The sequence below is a fragment of the Podarcis erhardii genome, assembly GCF_964252035.2.
Source record: "Podarcis erhardii genome assembly, chromosome: 3".
NCBI classification, from domain to species: Eukaryota; Metazoa; Chordata; class Lepidosauria; order Squamata; family Lacertidae; genus Podarcis; species Podarcis erhardii.
This window is the reverse complement of record NC_138507.1, coordinates 18,941,082-18,964,384: the sequence shown is the minus strand read 5'-3', so window position 1 is coordinate 18,964,384 and position 23,303 is coordinate 18,941,082.

The window sequence follows — 23,303 nt, the reverse complement described above, 5'->3', positions numbered from 1 at the left end:
GAATAATAAGGGTGAAGAAAGACATATCACAGGAAAAAAGCTCAAGGCATCTCCCTGAGTTGCCGTGCTACTGAAATGACAGACATGCATACCAACAAATTGGGTGTTGGCTCAGCCATCAGTCTTGCTCTACCCCTGTTTTATGTGGGTTGTTAGTCTTTATTGTTTTTGGTTTTTTTAAAAGTTTGTTGTGAACACTGTTGTGCTTATCCATTCATTTAGTGCATCATCGTCATTTTATTTTAAACTACAAAACTGCTCTGCGATTGGAGAGGATGGTTTCTTGGTGACATTGTGGCGAACCAACCACCTGGAAACTTTGTATGGCTGAAAACTGGTGCCTTCCCTGTCCAATTCCAGTGCTTTATCCTGGGGAAGGACAGATACATTTTTGGCTTGAACATATTGAGAACATCACTAGATTGACATCATGGCTGTTTGCTCCTGAATATGGAGAGTATTGCTTAGGCTTATGAAGCCTTCAGTGTTTCACGTCCATTCTCAGAGTTTCCCATCCATTTCCCCCATACTCCATAAACTGATTTTCTTGCTATGTGATTTAGGAAAGCTCTATGTACTTTAACCTTCTCATACCACAAATATGGATGCCAACCATATCAGTGTTTTTTTAAAAATAATATCCATTCCCTTAGCCAGCATAGACAGGATGCCTCATAATATAGTCTTAGATCTGGTAGGGAGAATCTGCTTCTGTCTTTAGAACCTATCAGTAATTTATATTTTATTCTTTGCTTCTTCCCCTGCCAGATAAATCTAGGAATACCCTTTTGCCATTCTTTGAAGTGTCCTGCATTGCTGATGAAGGGTATTGATTGAAATAAAAATAACATTTTTAGCAATACATTCATTTTAATTACCAATTTTCTTCCCAATAATGATAAGTTCATTATTCCCCACACTTCTAAGTCTTCTATGTATCTTCTTATAGGGGAAGGGCTGTAGCTCAGTGGTAGAGCATCTATTTGCATGAAGAAGATACAAAATTCAATCCCCAGTATCTCCAAGAAGAGCTAGGAATGTCCCCTGGAGAATTCAGGCCAGTGTAGACAAGACTGAGTTAGATGGACCAATGGTCTCACTAAGGTAGCTTCCTATGTTATTACTGCTGCTAAACTTTGAGCTGCTTTCCTTCTAATAGATTATTCTCGCCAATGATCACTTTAGATGCCACAGAAATAATTAAACTTTGACCCATTGCTAAAAGAAATTGACAGAAGCTCACATGCAACCTCACTATTGAAAGAAAGCTGCATGAATTGCTGGGACACTTCTAAGTGAAGTGTTTATGATCAAAGCATCATGTTTGTAGTCTCTTTCTAGGGATGGTTCGAAGAGATGTCTGGATGAGTAAGACTGGGGAAAGTTTAGCTCAAAATAAATCCAGCAACTGCGAAGGGGGATGGTCTTCAGAGATAACCTTTGTGTCGACCCCTACAAATTCAGCTTCATGATCACAGCTTCCACACTGTGCAGAACAGGTTGAATACAGATTCTGCATGTGGGCAGAAATGGGAAACTGCCTATAATGGGCTTATTTTGGATGGTGGGCTTCACACATCATACAAGATAAATGGGATTCAAATTTGATTAAGAGCGTTTAGCTTTCATGGGTATTTTCTTTTAATTACACAAGCGGCATGTGCAAGTTGCTTTCACTGCTGGCCAAGGGCAACACAAACCTGTCTTTATCAGATGAGATCTGAGAGTACTTCCTTTTAACTGTATGCTTTCTTCCAAGTGTCACTGCATATGGTTCTCATTCATTTTCACACAGGCCAGCTGGGGGACTTGACTCATATATCTGCAGTTATTTATCTCTATATGGCCCCGATTATTGTAGTATCTGAGCATCTCATGATGCTTAATAGGCATTCATCAACAGTTCGCTTTGTTTGGATGTGATTTAAGTTTGAAAATATTTCATGGGCCTTTTAATCAGACGTCAACAAGAACAAATTGACCAGCAGCTTGCTTTCCAGCAATAGCCTCATTGTAAACTCAATTTCTCACATCTGTTTTTGACTACATTTTGTATGTAGAAATGGATGAGAACCACTTCCACAAATACAAAGGTGAAAAAGTGAACTTGCCTTTCTCTCTTTTCTTACTTAATTCTGCTTCTGCCCTTTGGATGTCATTAAGTTATCATGTCTGAAGAGGACCTTGCATGGAGAAGGTTCTTTCTTGAAAGCTGTGGCTTGAACCCTGTGCACAGGCATTTCTCAGCATTTTTGTTTATGTACAGGTTAAAAACTGTGTTGTAGTGGCAAGTTCTTCTTGGGGGAGCCTGTTCCACAGTTGTGCTTCCACAAGTGTGTGACTTCACCTCCAGAGGCAAATTTCATTGTCTCTTGAGACAGATGGATGCCAATGACTGGGGAAGAAAAGTTGGAGAGACCTCCTGACTTCAAGTCATGGGCTTCTCCTTTACTTTTGAGTAGCCATTGTGGGAAATGGGAGGCCTTCAGCATTATCTTTCAAGACTCTTCTTAAGCTCTGCATATACAGTGGTACCTTGGGTTAAGTACTTAATTTGTTCTGGAGGTCCGTTCTTAACCTGAAACTGTTCTTAACCTGAAGCACCACTTTAGCTAATGGGGCCTCCTGCTGCTGCCGCACTGCCAGAGCACGATTTCTGTTCTCACTCTGAAGCAAAGTTCTTAACCTGAGGTATTATTTCTGGGTTAGCGGAGTCTGTAGCCTGAAGCGTATGTAACCCAAAGCGTATGTAACCTGAGGTACCACTGTATATTAGTTAAGTTGTTGCTACATAAAGGTCTGGGATGCAGGTGGCGCTGTGGTCTAAACAACTGAACTTCTGGGGCTTGCTGATTGGAAGGTCAGCGGTTCGAATCCATGTGACGGTGGTGAGCTCCCGTTGCGCTGTCCCGGCTCCTGCCAACCTTGCAGTTTGAAAGCATGCCAGTGCAAGTAGATAAATAGGTACCTCTGCGGCGTGAAGGTAAATGGCGTTTCTATGCTCTCTGGTTTCTGTCACGGTGTCCCATTGCACCAGAAGTGGTTTAGTCATGCTGGCCACATGACCTGGAAAGCTGTCTGCAGACAAACTCTGGCTCCCTCGGCCTGAAAGCAAGATGAGTGCCGCAACCCCATAGTCGCCTTTGACTGGACTTAACCATCCAGAGGTCCTTTACCTGTTACCTTACAGGAAGGTCTAGAGTGGAGGTTCCCAAAATTATTTGGCCTACCCCCCCTTTTCAGAACCCCCCCCCCACTAATCAGTGCCCCTTGGAAATCTACCTTCTTAAGACCTGTCAGCTAACTTGACCACTGAACGGTTATAACTTGCATTTTGTGTCTTTATTTGGAAAATAATCTCTACGACTTTATGTTACATCAGTCAACGTCATTACACAACAAAAAATTGTCAACATTTTCTTAATCTTCTCTTCTTTCTTTATACTTCCACTGCTCCCTTACTTTTATTCAGTGCTCCACCAATTGTTCCTGAGGCTACTACTGCCCCCCCCTGGATTGGTTCCAGCACCCCAGGGGGTGGTATCATCCACTTTGGAAAACACCGGTCTAGAGCCCTTTTGTCTTGGCTCCAGGCCTGCTACCAACATTCTGAACAATTTCAGTTCATGGGGGGAAGTCCGAGAGTGGCTTTTATAAAGATTAGCCGAGTAATTTTAATTATGAATGCTGCTGTCTAGAAACATCACACATATTCACACAGAATAAAAGTTTTATTCATGATTATGGAGAACTGATCCCCCAGTAATGAAGGCCCTTTGTCATATTAAAAAAAACAACACACCCTTAATTTAGCACAAGCTGTTAAATTAGCAACAGAAGGGTGAATGCTGGTGTAAGAAAATACTTGATACCATTCTGAAGAGTAAGGCATTTTTATACATTAGACTGGGTGCCGATCATGCATGACATTAAAAGCTGTAACCTAAATTCAAATCAATGGCAGAACTCGCATCAACTTAACAGGGACACAATCAAGTTGTTTAATAAAGGGCAATTTTCTTGTCATTTCCAGTAGCTGCATACTTGACATGCTGGAAGGGTTACCTTTAAGACTGGGAGTAACATGACTTCAGTGGGGAGCTGCAATGAAGGGGGCATACTGAACTTTCAATTCCAAAAAGGAGGGGTGCTAAAAAGTTGCAATATGACTTGGGGAATTCAAATGATATTTTGGTTAAATTAATATAATTTAGCTCTGCTTGGTAAATAACTACATAAAACATTTGCATCTTTGTGGAATTTCCAATCATTTTAAACTTGTCTTATTTAAAAAATGTTTGTGAAAAAATGCATGTAAAATTGCATAAAAATCATTAGAAATGATTGTCAGGTACTTGCAGTTATATATTGCATATCTTTATTTATTATATATCATACATATTTTATATTAAATTGTATATATATATATATACATATATGAAGTGAAATAATTTTCTCTGTTGATGGAAATGAAGAACAAGTAGCTGATGCCCAAGATGGAAATGTTGGAAGTTATGGGTTAACATTAAGAAAACCAAGTGCGTCTTCCTTTTTTAATGAAAAGACAAAGTATAACACATTAGAAATATAATGTTGCTATGCAGAACATCAGATATGGTGTTGGCCTGTGTGCCATAGCTGCCATCACTGATGCAGTGGTGCCCCGCAAGACGAACGCCTCGCAAGATGGAAAACCCGCTAGACGAAAGGGTTTTCCGTTTTGGAGGCGCTTCGCAAAACGAATTTCCCTATGGGCTTGCTTCGCAAGATGAAAATGTCTTGCGAGTTCCTGCGGTCCCCCCCCTTATCCCCCTTTTTCTAAGCCGCTAAGCCGCTTATCAGCTGATCCGCTAAGCTGCTAAGCCGCTAAAAGCCGCTAAAAGCTGCTAAGCCGCTAATAGTGCTAATCCGCTAAGCCGTCAATGGGCTTGCTTCGCAAGACGAAAAAACCGCTAGACGAAGAGCCTCACGGAATGGATTAATTTCGTCTTGCGAGGCACCACTGTGCCTTTATGGATGCTGGCTTGATCACTGAAAAAGGCAAGAGACTTGTAGTTGATCACCATAAAGTCAAGAGAGTCACAAAAAGTTAAGAAATCCCTGGATCAGGAATTTGATGATCTTTCTCAGAAGGGTGAAATGGACGATGTCTTCTTTGATGGCCATGAAGATACTGAAAGCAGAGAATTCAGATCAGCAGTCCCACAGTACCATCACAGAAAAGCAGTATTCTGTGTGCAGTGAGCCAGGTGGAAGATACCTCTTCACTCTGGAGAAAGGTTCAAAGAAAGAAAGAAAGAAAGAGCTGTTGCTAATAATCTTGTAGATTCCATGAAGAAGAAAGGCATTGATAGAAGCCTGCAGACCATTGGAGGTGATTCTACACATGTTAACACTGGCTGGGAGGGTGGTTCCATGCATTGGGCAAAGGTCAAGCTTGGTCAGCTCCCAACAAAAATAAATAAATAGTAAAAACACAATACGGCAGCAAACACTAAAAACTTCCCTGAACAAGGCTGCCTTCAGATGTATTTTAAAAATCACATAGCTGTTTATCTCCTTGACATATTTAGTTACAGCAGCATTTACAGCATTTTATTCAGCATAGTTCAGGAACAAAGGAACAAAAGAAAAAACATGTCTGCTTCCCTTCGTCTCCAAGCAAACAGCAATGCAAAAGCAATATACCAATGGAAGTTCCCAGCAAGCCTGTGATGGAAATGTAAACAGGCATGTGACACACAACAGTCATGCCTGTCCCTTTTAAGGTGGAACAGAACTATATCCTAACAGAGACTTGCCTTCAGGTATACAGGGCCGAGGCCATTATTACAGTAGTCTTGTTATACAAGGCATTATTTCATGGCGTACTTTTGGTTTGCAATCAATATTATAAGGTTCAATGCTAATACAAGAAGCTTATTACCACATGCTAAAAAGAACAAAACTATCTCAAGGTGGCTTTAGAGATGACTACCCTTCCGCTCTGCCTTTCTACATGCCTGTTTGCTTATGTACCACGTTAGAAGTCCCCATGGCAACTGCCAGTAGCAACTGTTTCCAATGAAGTGATGTCCGGGTGAACTTATAACTCTATTGACTAAAACAGGAGAAAAATGGGAGTGAAAGCAGTTTGGAAGTGCAGCACACTGTGATTTAATTCAGGTCAGCACTGTTTGGTTACCAGCAGCCATGGCTTCCATTATCTCGGTTTCCATCGCAAAGGAGGGCAAAGGTTATTGCAAACCCCAGTGCTCTGTAATCGCATTGATGGTGTTGGAGGAATGTCAACGTTGTCACATACAAAACACTGCAGTCAATAAAGGTCCCCTCGTGGCAGAACAAGCTTTGTTCTGACAAATGTAAATAAAAGCTTTGTTTCCACTCTAGCAGTGAGTAGGGATGCTTACCTTGGAGCTCAGTTGAACATGTAATAGGCATTGTCTTAAAAATAGGGTGAATAGCCAACTGGACAGGCTCCATGCGAATGTGTCAGGGAGAATGGGAACATTCCATTATTTCATTTGTGCGGCAATGTCGTTTTTAATGACCGCTTGATTAAGCTGAACAAAAGGATATTTGCAACATATTATTTTCTCTCTTGGAAAAATCACATTGGGGTACTATTATCGTGGGGGCAGTGAGGGGGAGGAATCACTGATGTAATGGTAATTGATAACAGCTAGGAGCATGGATGGCTTTTAAGCAAATGGAGAACCAGCCCATACCCAAAGCAGACTTGGCACAAACACCCCATTATGGCATTAGCTATAGTGCAATTTTGTACAGAGCTTACAACTACGGATTTTCAGCTCAAATAGTTCCTCCCAGAGTAGTCCAATACATTTAAAGTGAGGGAAGTGGTTTGGAGAAACTAGTGACCTTTGGCTACAATCCTAGAACTGGTTATTAAGGGGAATGGCTATATTTTTAAGACCATGCAGATGAAGTGAATTAAATTCCCAAATGCAAAGAACAGCAATGTTCTGAAACAGTCTTTTTTAATTTTTAAAAGTCTTCAGGTTGTATCTGTTTTATTTTGGATTTCTTAGGTTGTGTGGATTTTATCCGGCATGTCGCTTTGAGTGTAATGTTTACAGGAAACAACAGCTAAGAAATTAGTGTAGCTAGATGAAAACAATGCATACGTGCTGCCTTGTGAAAGGTTGTTTGCTACCATCGCCACCCCAAGCATCACATTCCCCTGTGATGGGTCTCCTTGCACTTCAGTCCTGGCATCATTCAACTGTGTGACGCCTCTCCACACCATGCTGCAGCCAGCAAGGATATGCTGGTTCCTTTGTGTGTGCTGCTGGGCCCAAGTTTGCCCACCAGAGTGGACTCCCTTGCAGTAGCACAGTCTGCACTGCAAAGTTTTGGGCTCTCCTTTGCTTGAAGAGGCTTGGCAGTCATCCGTCAGGGATGTTGTTGTTGCATCCTGCACTGCGGATCCTGCACTCAGCACAGAGCAGGACTAAGATGACTGCCAGGGTACTTTCCAACACGATAGTTCTCTTAGTACAATGCAGATGTGCAACACTTTGGATAAGGAGCATTTAAGCTTCCCAAGCTTTTTCTGACTGATATTTTAAATTATTGTCCACTGATCATCCTTTGTTGTTGTACTGTTGTTTTAACTTTATTATTCTCAGTGTATATATTATACTTTTGTTTAGTTTTGTTTTTTGCACCATGCTTCGATATCTCATAATGCCAGTGGATTATACATCTTTTAAAATAATAAATGGACATTTGTTTGGGTTCAATGCATTTTACAAACTTCTCTAGAATATTGGAAAGAGGTGTCAAGTTGTAAGTTCCTCCCAGTGTGGGTCAGTTACCTTCTTTTTACTGCCTTCCCTATAGCTTCCCACATCCTTGTACAATGAAAACAGCTGGACAGCCATGTGGATCTTTAAATATTGCAATACATTGTGTACTAAAGAGCAGGGGGGAAAAAGATGCAAAGCCTAAGTTCTCAGGCACAGCTCAGTTCTTGAAAACACACTTTTTTGTGTGAGTGCACCAGCCAGTTTTGAGGCATGAAATTTATCGCTTGACTATGAAGAATATGTTATGAGGGCTTTTTGCCAGTTGTGAGTAAGGCATGAGACAGCCATCTCTTGGGCAATGATTTCTACACTGGGAAATAACTGGAAGGCTGTGTGATCTCTTTTATGGGTATCCTCTCCGCTGTGTACTAATGTTCTTGACAAGACGGCTGGTTCTTGGTTCAGGATATGTTTGTAATTTTACTTTATTTTATTGTTCTTGCATATGTATCCAGCCTTTCAGCCCACCAGATTTTACAATTGTTCTTGCAAAGTGGAAATGTGTCCAAAACAACTCCAAAGCCCTATTTGACTCCAGGAACATCTCTGTTTCTTTGTTACAATAAATTTAGGGATTTGGGAGGAATTGAGGTGATTTCAGTGGTGGATCATCCTGAGCATTAGAACACAATTCGCAGTTGGATAATGCCCTTCCTTGGATTTTGCGATGCAGTTTCAGTGGGCATAAAAGTCGCTTACAAAATGCTGTGGTTTTTTTGGGATAAATGCATTGAAATTTGTGCATTTTTGTTTAACATGAGGCTCCTCATGAGGCCGGAGGAACATTGCCTGGCTATTGATTTATTGATTTAATATGCTGTAAACTGCTTTGAGATTTTTATTAAAAATATAAAGCAGTATAGAAATTTTAAAAATAAAATAAAAATATGTTCACAAGTCCTTACAGTTCAAATGCATTCTTTTTGTGAATTCTTCCAAAAAAAGTCTGCACTAAACAGAATGGAATGGTTCTGTGACTGAACACCAGTGAAACTGAAACAGGATGAGATTAGTTACTCAGTCCATCCCCACACAAGCCCCGCCTTGCCACTTCCTTGTGACCAGGGGTACCATGGCACTGTGGTCTAAACCACTGAGCCTCTTGGGCTTGCCAATCAGAAGGTCAGCAGTTCGAATCCCCACGACAGGGTGCGCTCCCATTGCTCTGTCCCAGCTCCTGCCAGCCTAGCAATTCAAAAGCACACCAGTGCAAGTAGATAAATAGATAAATATCACTGCAGTGGGAAGGTAAACAGCATTTCCATGTGCTCTGATTTCCATCACAGTGTCCTGTTGCAGCAGAAGAGGTTTAGTTCTGCTGGCCACATGACCCGGAATGCTGTCTGTGGACAAATGCCGTCTCCCTCAGCCTGAAAGCAAAATGAGTGCCACAACCCCATAGTTGCCTTTGACTGGATTTAACCATCCAGGGGTCCTTTACCTTACCATTTCAGATGTAACCTGGGCCCTTCTACAGGAAAAAAATTGGAGTGTGAAACTCTACCCTATGTTGTGTCTGAGAGAGTATTTTAAAGTGAGAGTTGAACGGATGGATTCCATCTGATAAAAGTGTTTCTTATTAAATTTTGTCTATTTGGAAGAAGCATCAAAAGTTTGCGAATAAGTTCTCATCTGCAGCCATTGGACTTTCATTGGAAATGAAAGATCTTTTTCTTTTCTTCGCAGCTTCTCTCTCTGTCAGACTCTAGCAAACACTGTTCCGTTCTGTTAGGTTCAAGCCCTGTCTTCTTTTCCATGTTCTGTTTCTAATACTCTGCTTGCTAAAAGCTGACAAATAGTTTTCTCTAAGTAAGACCGTTTTTGCTGTTGTTTTTAATTTCTAGAGCTTTTTATTTTATGAAGGGCAAAATCTCCAAAGCCTCCAAAGGATTTATTGACATACTTCTAGCAGGTTTTTGTGTTTAACTTCTGTCATGTTATCAGCATCAACTTTTGTAGTTAAATTGGCTCATGGAAAGCAATGATTAATGGGCCTTTGTTATAGCATTAATTCTCATCTACATCCCCTTTGGTATTATGTTAATTTCTGGAAGAGATTCATGAATTCACATGTTGCATAGAGTTACAGTATTGTATAGAAATAACTTTAGATTTTGGATACGTCCACTTGGAAGAATAAGTACTATTGAATAAACATAGTCCAGATCCTGATTTATTTTGATTTAGGGCATGCTATCCATAAGTGTATTCTCAAGCCATGGGACTGTCTAGCCTAGTATTGTCTACCTCAGCCTTCCCCAACCTTGTGCTTTCCAGTTGTTTGGACTAAAACTCCCATCAACCCCAAACAGTATGGCCAATGATCAGGGATGATGGAAGTTATAGTCTATAACATCTGGAGTGCACCAGCCGGGGGAAGGCTGATCTATTCATATTGGCTGTGGCTTTTTCTGTCTTCCCCAGCCATGCTAATTGATATAGGGCTACCCTGTCTATTAGATCTCTTCTCTTTCCAGAAACTCTGTCTGAAGCCAGTTCTTAACCATCAATAGTGAGTGCAACAGCACCTCTGTCAATGACCTAGATTACATCCCCCTTCAAAACAATTTCCATTGTACGCAAGCAACAGTACTTATGGCACTCTTAATAAGACATAAAAGCTTTTCCCATAACGTCTAGATCAGGCACCCCCAAATTCAGCCCTCCAGATGCTTTGGGACTACAACTCCCATCATCCCTAGCTAACAGGACCAGTGGTCAGGGATGATGGGAGTCGTAGTCTCAAAACATCTGGAGGGCTGAATTTGGGGATGCCTGGTCTAGATATTGAAGAATTCCCTCCAGCTATAGAAGTCTTCTTTATTACATCTACACCTTCAACTCCACTTCCTATTTAGTACATCTGTTTTAACTTCCATGGAATAGCAACTTATCAGGCATTTTGGTTTTACCAGTACAGTCGTACCTTGAAAGTCGAACATCTCAGTTCCCGAATGTTCTGGTTCCTGAACATTGTAAATCTGGAAGTGACTGTTCTGGTTTGTGAACTATTTTTGGAAGTCAAATGTCCGACAGGGCTCCTGAAGCTTCAGATTGGCTGCAGGAGCAGCCAATTAGAAACCGTGCTTTGGTTTTCAAATGTTTTGAAAGTTGAACAGACTTCTGGAATGGAGTCAGCTCGACTTCCAAGGTATGACTGTAAATGGGGATGTCTGGCACATTGTGATATCTCAACATCAAACTCCCAAAGATAGTTTCCAACATAGTGCCCAGGTGTTTATCCTATCTCTCCCCCCCCCAATATGGTTCCCATGCTTCTCTGAAGTAACTTCTAACAATAAAAAATACATTTGGAGATCTTAACTTTTAAGCTTTTGGAACAACCAAGAAATAATTTTGCAAGATTAATAGTCTTCCATGAGATGGTACACTGCTATGAAATATAATACATAACTTGGGGGGGGGGACCCAAACATTTGGATGCTTTCATTTTGTAGCAATTAATCCATTAGATGAACTTCTTTAATGATTGTACTTTTCTAACTTGAGACAAGTTGTGGTGTTCCCCACAAGACTAGAACCCTCAGATGGTTCTTAATCTGCTCTTAATTCCAGAAGACAATATTTTAGTGCTGCTCTTGGATCCCAAACCCCCAACTCATGATTGACACACATATTTCTCCTTACTATCACCTACAAAAGTACAAAATCAGAATCTTATAGCCTCTTTAAAATTAGTTTAGATAAACCATTTGCTGCAACTTTCTGTGGAGGTCTCTGCAAGATCAGATTTGCTCCTCTTCTAACTTAGATCTAATATTTGGGTTTTTGTTCTGCCAACCGATTCAACATTCCTGCTCATCAAAAATATTCTTAGGAGTGAATGTATAGCTTATCTGATCACTACGTACCACAATAGTCTTAATAGTTTTATTGCCCTTAGTCAGAATTCTAATTAACTTTCTGATGCACCTATTTTCTCCAGATCTAACCATAATTAAGTTCCACAATGTGAAGGTTCTGTTCCATTTGTGCTGAAATAGTTGTGGCAAAGCTGTGTCTGAAGAAGCCATGATTGGATGCCAACTATCACCCATGGTACATATCACTATGTATCATTTTGGGGAAAGTATTCAGATATTTCTGAACGGCACCAATAATACAGATCTTTTTCAGCCTGGCTTTTTGATTCTGGTGATCACTATCTACTCCAGAGCTTTCCAAAGTTTTCATGTTGGTGACACATCTACACACTGAAGCCGACACACTAACGTGTCGCGGCACACGGTTTGGAAAGCTCTGATCTACTCCTACAAATCACATCTCCTTCACTGCATTCAAGGTCAGGCAATCACAATAGCCACTCTAGTTCTATTATTTTAGCAAATTTACGAAACCCAGGAGGAAGGAACGGCTTGCAGATAAATCAAAAAGCACCAGAAGCCTTGAACAAGAATGAGAGTGTTATACCCTTAAAAGAGATATTTCTTCTTGGTTTTGGGTTCTCTTGCCTCCTTGCTAGGAGAACAGAAAACAGAAAAATAAAGATCTGCCTTGTTTTCTCTGCCTCCTGCCTCCATCCATTCATCTCTGACTGATCTTGGGCTTAGGGGACTCAGTCCCTTGGGGAGTTGGGCAGCAAAAGTCAACCACCCTATTTTTCTATATCAAGAGCAAGCTCTGTCTCTTCCTTTGTGGCCCCAGCAACTTTCTTTGGTGCCGCTCCCCAATGCCACCCCTCTGCTAAGATGCTGGGTACCATTGCTGCTCTCCCACATCTTTCCCTTCTTCCAATCACACTTGAGAGGGTAATTCTCCAGGCACTACTTAATGTCCAGCACAACTGGCGATAGGTGGCAGACTTTCCAGCAGAAATGGGTTTTCTCCCTTGCCAACAATTTTGTCTTTTTACTTGGTTTTTACTCAGTTCTTTGGCTGGAAACAGGGGTGTGTGTGGTGGAATCTACATAGCCACATGAAAGGGGGAATGTGCAAAGCCACAAGTCTGGTTCAGAGGCTGGTCATCCACTCCGGTGAGTATATTCTGCATGCCCAGATCTTTTTACCCAAGAACGTAAGGCACAGTCAGACTTCTGTAAAGAGTAATTGTACATGACAGTCAGTTCACATTAACATTCAGTAGTGAAAAGAGAGGAAAATAAATATGGAGAACCAAGAATCAGCCTAATGCAGAACAGTTTTATTGATGGTTGGTAGGGAAACACACTTCTGTATTTTTATATTCTCACCATTACACGCGGGCTCAGGTTGCAGGATTTGGGCATCTCCTTCACTGCAGTGAGAATAACCCAGCTGTAAAACCAAGTGATTTTTTTAAACAGCTGAGTTCATGCTTTTGTGAAAGGATCTGCTTGTCAAAGAAGTGGTTTGTTTTCTTTAAGCCACCTGCTGGGGCACTGATACCTTTGCTTTCTAGAGCTTATTGCCCTTTGAAAAAGGACCTGTCATTCTAAAGAAAACTTCACATGAGTTCGTGTGCTTATGATAGGCAAATAATAGTTCTGCACATGAATATGCATTAGAGGAGTGGTGGGGAACCTGTAGCCCTCCAAATCGTCTTGGACTCCAACTCCCATTAGGCCCAGCCAGCATGGCCAGTGGTCTATGATGATGGGAGCTGAGATCCAACAACATGTGGAGAACAACAGCTCTAGTTATTCCCAGGCTTGGGAACCATAGACATGACAGTTAAAAAACTGAAGAAAGCTACAGTTCAGATTGTAGGTCTAATGCTTTGCAGATCATTCTACAGTGGTACCTCGAGTTACAGATGCTTCAGGTTACAGACTCCACTAACCCAGAAATAGTACCTTGGGTTAAGAACTTTGCTTCAGGATGAGAATAGAAATCATGCAGCAGCAGGAGGCCCCATTAGCTAAAGTGGTGCTTCAGGTTAAGAGCAGTTTCAGGTTAAGAACGGACGTCCGGAACGAATTAAGTACTTAACCCGAGGTACCTCGGTATTCCTTTCCTTTTAACTTGCTAGGTGTAGAATCATAGAATCATAGAATCATAGAGTTGGAAGAGACCACAAGGGCCATCGAGTCCAACCCCCTGCCAAGCAGGAAACACCATCAGAGCACTCCTGACATATGGTTGTCAAGCCTCTGCTTAAAGACCTCCAAAGAAGGAGACTCCACCACACTCCTTGGCAGCAAAGGTGGGACCCACTCTTCTCATGGGTGGTAGAAAATGGTAAAAGGTAAAGGACCCCTAGATGGTTAAGTCAAGTCAAAGGTGACTATGGGGTACGGCACTTATCTCAATTCAGGCCTATGGAGCCAGCGTTTGTCCACAGACAGCTTTCCGGGTCATGTGGCCAGCATGATTAAACTGCTTCTGGAGCAACGGGACACCGTGATGGAAACCAGGGCGCACAGAAATGCCATTTACCTTCCCACCATGGCAGTACCTATTTATCTACTTGTGCTGGTGTGCTTTCAAACAGCTAGGCTGGCAGGAGCTGGGACAGAGCAACGGGAGCTCACCCCATCCCTGGGATTCAAATTGCCAACCTTCTGATCTGCAAGCCCAAGAGGCTCAGTGGTTTAGACCACAGTGCCACCCGCTCCCTGGTAGAAAATGGTACTGTCCAGGAGTAGCACTTAGATTCATTTTTGAATTTACAAGCCACTTGAGGGTGTGTAGTTGGGGGAATCTTCTGTCATACAGTGAAACCAACAACACCATTCAGGGGTTCCATCCAATACCCAGAATATGACCTTGCCATTCATTTCATTAGTATATACCACCCACCTATGGTGACAAAAAAAGATCTTTCATCTTCATAGTACAGTGGTACCTCTGGTTGCGAACGGGATCCATTCTGGAGCCCTTTCGCAATATGAAAAGAACGCAACCCATAGTGGCACATCTGCGCACGCGGGGGTTGCAATTTGCCGCTTCTGCACATGACGCCATTTTGCACTCCTGCGCATGCGTGAGTGGCAATACCCGGCAAAACCTTTCCAGTACTTCTGGGTCACTGCGGGACATAACCTGAAAAAATGTAACATGAAACGGACGTAACAAGAGGTATGACTGTACTGTATTGACGCAAATATAAGCCACACCTTTAAAATGGGAGGGGGGAAGGAGAAAAAAACCCCAAATATAAGCCACCCCATTCCTCGCTGCTCCTGGCTGTATACTGGGCGAGGGAGGGGGGAGCCGTGCTGCATTGCCAGTGTGGTGTAGTGGTTAAGAGCGTTAGACTCGTAATCTGGTGAACCGGGTTCGCATCTCCGCTCCTCCACATGCAGCTGCTGGGTGACCTTGGGCTAGTCACACTTCTCTGAAGTCTCTCAGCCCCACTCACCTCACAGAGTGTTTGTTGTGGGGGAGGAAGGGAAAGGAGAATGTTAGCCGCTTTGAGACTCCTTTGGGTAGTGATAAAGCGGGATATCAAATCCAAACTCCTCCTCCTCCTCCTCCTCCTCCTCCTCCTCCTCCTCTTCTTCTTCTTCTTCTTCTTCTTCTTCTTCTTCTTCTCCTCTTTCCTTGCTCCCTCTCTTCCTGGCTTTGGAGGAGAGGACGGGGGACTATGCACAGGGTGGGCACTGCTTTGCTGTGCTCCTGGCGCTGTTTGCCCCTTGCTCCTGGCTGCATACCATAAGGTTGCGAATTTAAGCCACACTTTAACTTTTCACAGTCAGAATTTGGGGGAAAAGTGAGGCTTATATTCAGGCCAATATGGTATTTATTTCCATATTTATCAATGACCCCATAGCTGTTGCAGTGCCCTCTTTATCACCTATCCTGCCATATTTCTGGAGGCCCAGAGGCCTTGGGACATGACGGTTAAACCAGGTTTAAAGTGTAGAGAATATGCAATTGCAACCTCAGTTCTTAACAATAAGGATAGGTTATTGTTGATAAATTATTTGATAGGGACTGTCTGATTCCGGGCCATCCCTCAGAGGCAAAGCATATGTTTGGCATGTGCAAAGTCTGCAGTTCAATCCCTAGTATCTCAACTTAAAAGGAGAAGATAGCTAGCAATCAGAAGGACCTTTCAGAACCCCTGGGGAGCTGTTGCCAGTCACAATAGATAACGCTGGGCTATATCAATGAAGATTGACTCGGTGTGAGTCACCTTCCTATGTTCCTGAGGCTTTGCAAGCATTGGCTGTCCTTTGTGTAAGTCTAGCTGCTGCTGGGAGAAAATTAATGGTGAACTGGACGGACCTTGCTCAGATCTAGTAAGGCAAGACCTTGCATTGTTAGGAGCAAAGTGCCATGCGACTGGTTTGCAGACAGAGTGGCTCTCCTGTTCTGAATGCCAGGGCAAAAATATGATTCATATGCCTTGTATGTCAAGTGCATGAACACCATTACGAAGTGATGATGTGTTTACATACCCCTTGTAAGAAGATTAAAGTTTTCCTAATTGTCCCTTTCTTGAACCCAACCTAATGTTTTTGGTGTGTCCCATAGAATAATATTGAAAGAATGAACAAATCAGTGGCGGAACCATCTGAGATTTGCCTAATTACAACTCAAATTGTTCCCATATTGGAAATTACATGCGTATAATGCCTTTTGGGGCAAAGAATAGAAGAAGTATCTAAAGGTCAGCCAACAGTGCATTGCAATGAGTTCTGTTTCCATGCTTCTTTCTTTTCTTTTTCTTTTAAATATCTTTTCATGCAGTGAGACACATTTGATTTTACTAGAAACAGATTTCAAAATGGCCTTATCCAATTTGGAAAGGATTAATTCTTCTATCCGTCATAAATCCACATTAACAGAGGGAACTTGTGATTACAGTGAATCTAGTTATCTTTGCCCAGTCAAAATGCTGTCAGTTCTGGAGTCAGATCTGACTTTGTAGCAGTATTATGGTCTTTCGAATACAAGGCTTTGATTTAGCAAATTGAAGTGGGGAACTAAAGATGTTCCAGGTCACATCCTGTTAATTTGGCACGCCCTGTGTGCATGCAGGTAATATTGCATAATGAAAGTCCAGAATTGGGCCAGGCTTAGCAGACCCATTGCAGATGCTTTTTAACACCATGACCACCTGTGGAGTAGCACCCCCCTTTTTTTACATTGTTCCATCACTGTCTTTTTGTTGGTGCAAGGGAATAAATAAATATGTGGAAAGAGAGATTTAAAACCACAAAATATCCATCAAAGTAAAACATGAAAATATAGGCTATTAGACCTTTAAAATATGCCCTTGCGAGTTCCAAAACTTTCCCCAGGACAGGAAAAGACCACATGTATGGTAGGTTAAAAAATGGGTTTACTCACAAACACTTCAAAGGTTATGTTCATGTGCTTTCCCATACATCAATAAAAAAAGTTGCTTAGGCAGTAAAACTTGGCTTAGTTATAGTGGAGAAAGTTCCTAAATTACTGGTTTAGGAACTATGGATAGCTAAGTCAGTAGAGCAATGAGACTCTTAATCTCAGTTTCATGGCTTTGAGCCCCACGTTGGGCAAAAGATTCCTACATTGCAAAACTAGATGAACCTCGTGGGCCCATCCAACATTATGATTCTATGACAAGAATGGCTTATAAAAGCCATGTGGCTAACTTGGAGCAAACGGCTTAGCTTCTTCACATGCTGAGCTTCTCAGGTAGTCAGAGAGGAACAAAGGCTTGATGACACAACATACACATGACATACACACAAGAAGCAGTAGGTAGGGAATAAACAGAGGAGGACGGCTGGGTAGCCAGAGGGGTAGGTATAAGACAGTGTGCACTTCTGAAGGAAATCATTGCTCAGTATAGCACACCACTGTTTCTCTTTGGGCTCGTCCTGCAGACAAGGCCACAGTGAATTACAGCTGGTGGGAACTCAGTAGAAGATTGGATTAGGGAAAGACTAAAATCCTTCTCTACAACAAAGTCACACTCAGAGGCAGGAAGATGTAACAGATGCAGAGGTGAAATCACCTCCAGAAGATACGACCAGGAATGAAAGGAATCTGGGGTAAACTGTCCTTTTTTAATCCAGTTGGCCTGCCTGAAAGTAAATGGACAAGGCAGGCACTGAGTGATCACAGAAAGCCTGAAGTCCAAGGACTTAAATGGCTTTTCATTTTCCAGACAAAGTGCATTGTGGGATAAAATAGGGGTAACGTGTATGGATATATGAGTTTCTGCAGGACTGACAGGGCTGCCAAAAATCCACATTCACAGAACCCCCCGCTGTTGAGAATATCATAAACTCTTAGCAAAAGAAATATTAATAAGCTTGGGAGCATAGTTACTTCTGGAAACGATATAAGAAGCAATAAGTGGCATTTTTCTCCTGCTAATGATGGCAGTTTGGCAGTATTATCTGCTGAGATAATCAGCTTTGGTAGCAAAAGCATTCCTCATCACTCCTTTTTTGGCCTGGTTTGCTGCAAGGGGACGTAGGCAATGTAAGTGGAGCCCCCGCAAGTTGGTTGTAAAGAGCCACCACATCTATATGCATGTTTCTGTGTACAACTGTAATTATGAAAATTACTCCCTGTTTTGTGAAATGGTGGAGACTTTCAGGCTTTTTAAATTAAGAGGCTGTCGAAAATCTAGGTAGTTCCCCTATACCTCCCTCCCCAGCTCCCTCCTTGCCAAGTGAGCTTCTAAAACAACAAGTATTATGAATGCCGGAGTCTGATGACTGCTTCTTGTGTCTAACTATCTCGCTTGATGTGTACATTTCTGTTTCCGCTGCTTTCAGAGCCCAGTCGTCATTGTGCCTGAAAGAACAACAATGTGCATTAAAAAGCTAGACTGGAAAGCACAAATGAGGAGAGTTTGTAGATGCTAGGCACCCCCAAATTCCAAGCCTCAAGCATTTTGGTATCCAAATAATAAGAAAAAGTCAGCTGTTCATGCTCAGGATTCCCATCTGCCCAGTATTTTAATGCCTAGGCTAGTTGTAACTCAAGGAATATAGCAAAGCCACTTGCAGTATGTCCTGCTTCTCAGAGGTGAGGGAAGAAGGGACACCCTGTATGGTAAACGGGAGCCTCTTCCCCCACTAATAATCAGCAATTTGGCACAGTGAGGGCAGCAGTATTTGTTGGTGGCATTGTGGTCTAAACCACTGAGCCTCCTGGGCTTGCTGATCAGATGGTCAGCAGTTCGAACCTCCGCGACAGGGTGAGCTCCCATTGCTCTGTCCCAGCTCCTGACAACCTAGCAGTTTGAAAGCACACCAGTGCAAGTAGATAAATAGGTACCTCTGCAGCGGGAAGCTAAACAGCATTTTAGCACTCATGATGGTGTCCCGTTGCACCAGAAGCAGTTTAGTCAGCCAGAAGGCGGAGAGCCAGTGTGGTGTAGTGGTTAAGAGCGGTAGACTCGTAATCTGGTGAACCGGGTTCGCTTCCCTGCTCCTCCACATTGCAGCTGCTGGGTGACCTTGGGCTAGTCACACTTCTCTGAAGTCTCTCAGCCCCACTGACCTCACAGAGTGTTTGTTGTGGGGGAGGAAGGGAAAGGAGATTGTTAGCCGCTTTGAGACTCCTTAGGGTAGTGATAAAGCGGGATATCAAATCCAAACTCCCCCTCCCCTCCTCCTCCTCCTCTTCTTCTTCTTGTCATGCTGGCCACATGACCCGGAAAGCTGTCTGTGGACAAACACCAGCTCCCTCGGCCTGAAAGCGAGATGAGCACCATGCCCCATAGTTGCCTTTGACTGGACTTAACCATCCAGGGGTCCTTTACCTTTACCTTTACCTTTCTTATTTCTTGCATTTGTGAAAGATCTCTGTGGACTCTAAATATTATTTATTTGGCCAAAGTTCTTATTTGTTAATACAAGCAAACACCTCCTGTGTTTGTTGCAGCAGAAGCAAAACAGAAAGGGATTGGTTACTCATTCCCCGAAAGCTAGTACTCATTATTGTGGCAACAGAAGCCCTGCTTATGCATTCTTTGAATGGGCATGAACATAACAGGGGTCATTCAACTACTTCTTACCCTGAGCAGGCCCATTAAAATGAATGAACATGGCTAAGCCAAGTGTGTTAATTTTGGTGCACCTACTCTGAGCAAAATGTGGTTGAATACCACCCCAAGCATGCAGTGGGACCACCCCCACCCAAAACATTCCTGTCCACGCCAGCTCTACAAACTCCCCCCCACCCCAGCCTTCCTTCATTGAGCCAGAAAATCTGAACATGATGTCTAAGTGTGTTCAGATCAACAAGTTTGGAAAGTTCCCCACATTCAGAGCCACTGTATTATCAGTGGATGAGGATGAGGAGCCCTCTCAGTGTGCATTTGGCCGAACATGTGTGAGATGCCCCCTTCAGAGCTTCCCATACAAAGCTCTGGGTAGGTTTTGGGTGGAGTTATGCACTCTGCATCTTAAAAAGCAGAGGCATCACTTTGCCAACAAAGGTCCGTATAGTTAAAGCTATGGTTTTCCCGGTAGTGATGTATGGAAGTGAGAGCTGGACCATAAAAAAGGCTGATCACTGAAGAATTGATGCTTTTGAATTATGGTGCTGGAGGAGACTCTTGAGAGTCCCATGGACTGCAAGAAGATCAAACGTATCCATTCTTAAGGAAATCAGCCCTGAGTGCTGGGCAGATCGTGAAGCTGAGGCTCCAGTACTTTGGCCACCTCATGAGAAGAGAAGACTCCCTGGAAAAGACCCTGATGCTGGGAAAGATGGAGGGCACAATGAGAAGGGGACGACAGAGGATAAGATGGTTGGATAGTGTTCGCAAAGCTACCAGCATGAGTTTGACCAAAGTGCGGGAGGCAGTGGAAGACAGGAGTGCCTGGTGTGCTCTGGTCCATGGGGTCACGAAGAGTCGGACACGACTAAACAACAACAAAATGCGCTCTGTTTATGGGTTATGGTCCCAATTGCCCTGCACATGTTGTTCCCACACACATTATTCTGAAGGCACAAAGAGGGCTTATTTCTGTAAGTTAATCATATCGAAGAACAACTTCTGCTTGTTTGTCCAAAAGCTGCCCCAATTCAACCTTTTTTAAAAAGTGTCTCATATTTCAAGTGGTTTGGGAGGGAGGGAAGCAGACGAAGAGAGAGTCATTTCTTTCGGTCTACTCTCTCCACATTTTGCACAGTTTTTGTAAATCTCCCTTCCCTGAGAGCTCTTTTCTCTCTAAGCTACAGCGTTTTTAAGCATTTAAGCCTTTTCTGAAACGGAAGATGGCAAGGGTTAGGAAAGTGTATGCCTTTGAGATTTTGCAGTGTTTGTTCCCAGCCATTTCAATAGCAATTTAAGTGTTACTCTAACAGAAAAAAAATGTGGGAGAATGCTTTTTCAGCTGCTTTTGTTCTAATAAACAAGATATAGGTCTTGAGGTCCCACCCCCTTTTTTAAAGGAAATATTTGTATTGGATGATTGCCGAAAGTATATCAGATTGTCAATTATGCTAGAAAGACGCAGAATCCATGACAATGCAGGCTTGCCAATTCCAAATATGCAGAAACTAAATTTATCCTCTGCCATGCCAGTTGGTTTTTAAAATCTTCCTAAGTATGTAATATTTGGATCAGGTCAAGGTTCATGCAGGCCTGCGTTCTGTTTCAAGCTGTGATGAAATGCCTCTGGAAACTCACAAGCAGAGAATAAAGTCAACGCTGATCTCCTGGGTTTTTTGTCTCCATCATCTTGTATTGCAAAGAATACACATCATACAGTTAAAGCACTTTACTTCCCCCAAATAATCATGAAAACTGTAGTTTACCCCTTGATGAACTACAATTTCCAGCAACTTTAACATATACAGGCTTACATATATAGTGTGTACGCAGCCATCCCCTTTGCATGTAAGTTCCATTATCCTGGCTAAAAATCACAACCACTATTACTAAACTGTGAACTTGTCTAATCCTCCCCCCCCAAAAGCTCTAGCTATGGGCCATTGCCATATTTTATGACAGGGGTTGCCAGTGGGAATGCCCCCCCCCCATATTGTGCTGGTCCCGTGGGCTAACCGAGAGGCGAGGTCAGAATCCAGTCCGAGGTCGAAGGTGCAGTATGGAGGCAGTCCGAAGAAGTTGAAGCTGGATGCAGGGCAGGTAGTTGGGTGAGGTCAACCAACAAAGTTGCTCCCACAACTTGGGACTGAGGCTGGCTGGCTTTTATCTGCCCCGAGGCACAGGGCGGCCCTGATCCTCAGGTGATCCGTCTCTCCTGGCCTGGAGGCGAGCACTCTTCCTGTGGGAACTTAGTTCTCTCCGCCTCTCTGCCCTGAGCCTCTGCAGCCCAGGAGAGGCTGGAGGGTTACCGGACCCAGAGGCAACCTCAGCTTCCTCTGACGGGGCTGAGAGTGGAGCACCTGCAGGCAATGGGTTCTCCACCCCCTCAGGGGCCAGAGCAGACTCAGCTGGTTCTGAAGGTGGGGAATCCTGTGCAGGCTGGGATTCCTCAGGTTCAGCATCTGACTCTGAATCCCAAGCCATCACACATATGTTTGTTGGACTCCCACCATCCCCGACCATTCGCTACACTGGCTGCGGCCAATGGATCCTGGAGTCATATTTGATTTGATTTATTATATTTCTGTACCGCTTTTCATTCAAACAAATCCTTATTTGGAGGGCATCCTGCCACCTGCTTCTGTTGTACAGCAATTAATTCCCTGAGTTTCAATGATATATTGTGTGGTCATCAGATAACAAATCTATTAGTTTAAAGCAGGGGTCAGCAAACTTTTTCAGCAGGGGGCCGGTCCACTGTCCCTCAGACCTTGTGGGAGGGTCAAACTATATTTTTTTTTGGGGGGGAATGAATGAATTCCTATGCCCAACAAATAACCCAGAGATGCATTTTAAATAAAAGCACACATTCTACTCATGTAAAAACAGGCTGATTCCCGGACCATCCATGGGCCGGATTTAGAAGGCAATTGGGCTGGATCTGGCCCCCAGGCCTTAGTTTGCCTACCCATGGTTTAAAGCATTTGCATCCCATCTCTCCTTGAAAACACCAAGGCTGAATCGAAAGCAGTAAACTGCAATTGTCCTACCTTTCCTCTCCTCTCCTCTCCTCTCCTCTCCTCTCCTCTCCTCTCCTCTCCTCTCCTCTCCTCTCCTCTCCTCTCCTCTCCTCTCACCTTTTTTTAAAAAAATCTTATTTCAGATTTTAGCTTTACACCATTCCATACCCCTCAAGTATCCCAATTTTTCAGGGACAGTTCCAGAATTTTGAAAGCCACCCAGGCTTCTGATTTGATCCTGGAATGTCCCTGTTTCCCCTGCCAGTGCCAACGCTGCTGAGCTCGGACGTCAGGGACCGGGCAGAGCTTGACCCTTCCAGAGAAGAAGAAGACAGTTCAGAATTACAACAGGGGTTTGAGGGAGATCACAGCTCAGAGGCAGATGAAGGGAAAAGCTGGGAAATAATGGGAGAGGAGAAAGAAGAAGCACCAAAGGGGGAACAGCTGATGGACACAGTGTCTTTAGAAAGTATTCCAGACCCCACCCCTTCCCCAGAAGCTGGCGAGCATTGAAAGTAGGAGAGCAAAGAGCTCAGAGGCAGAGGGCACTTCTCAGCA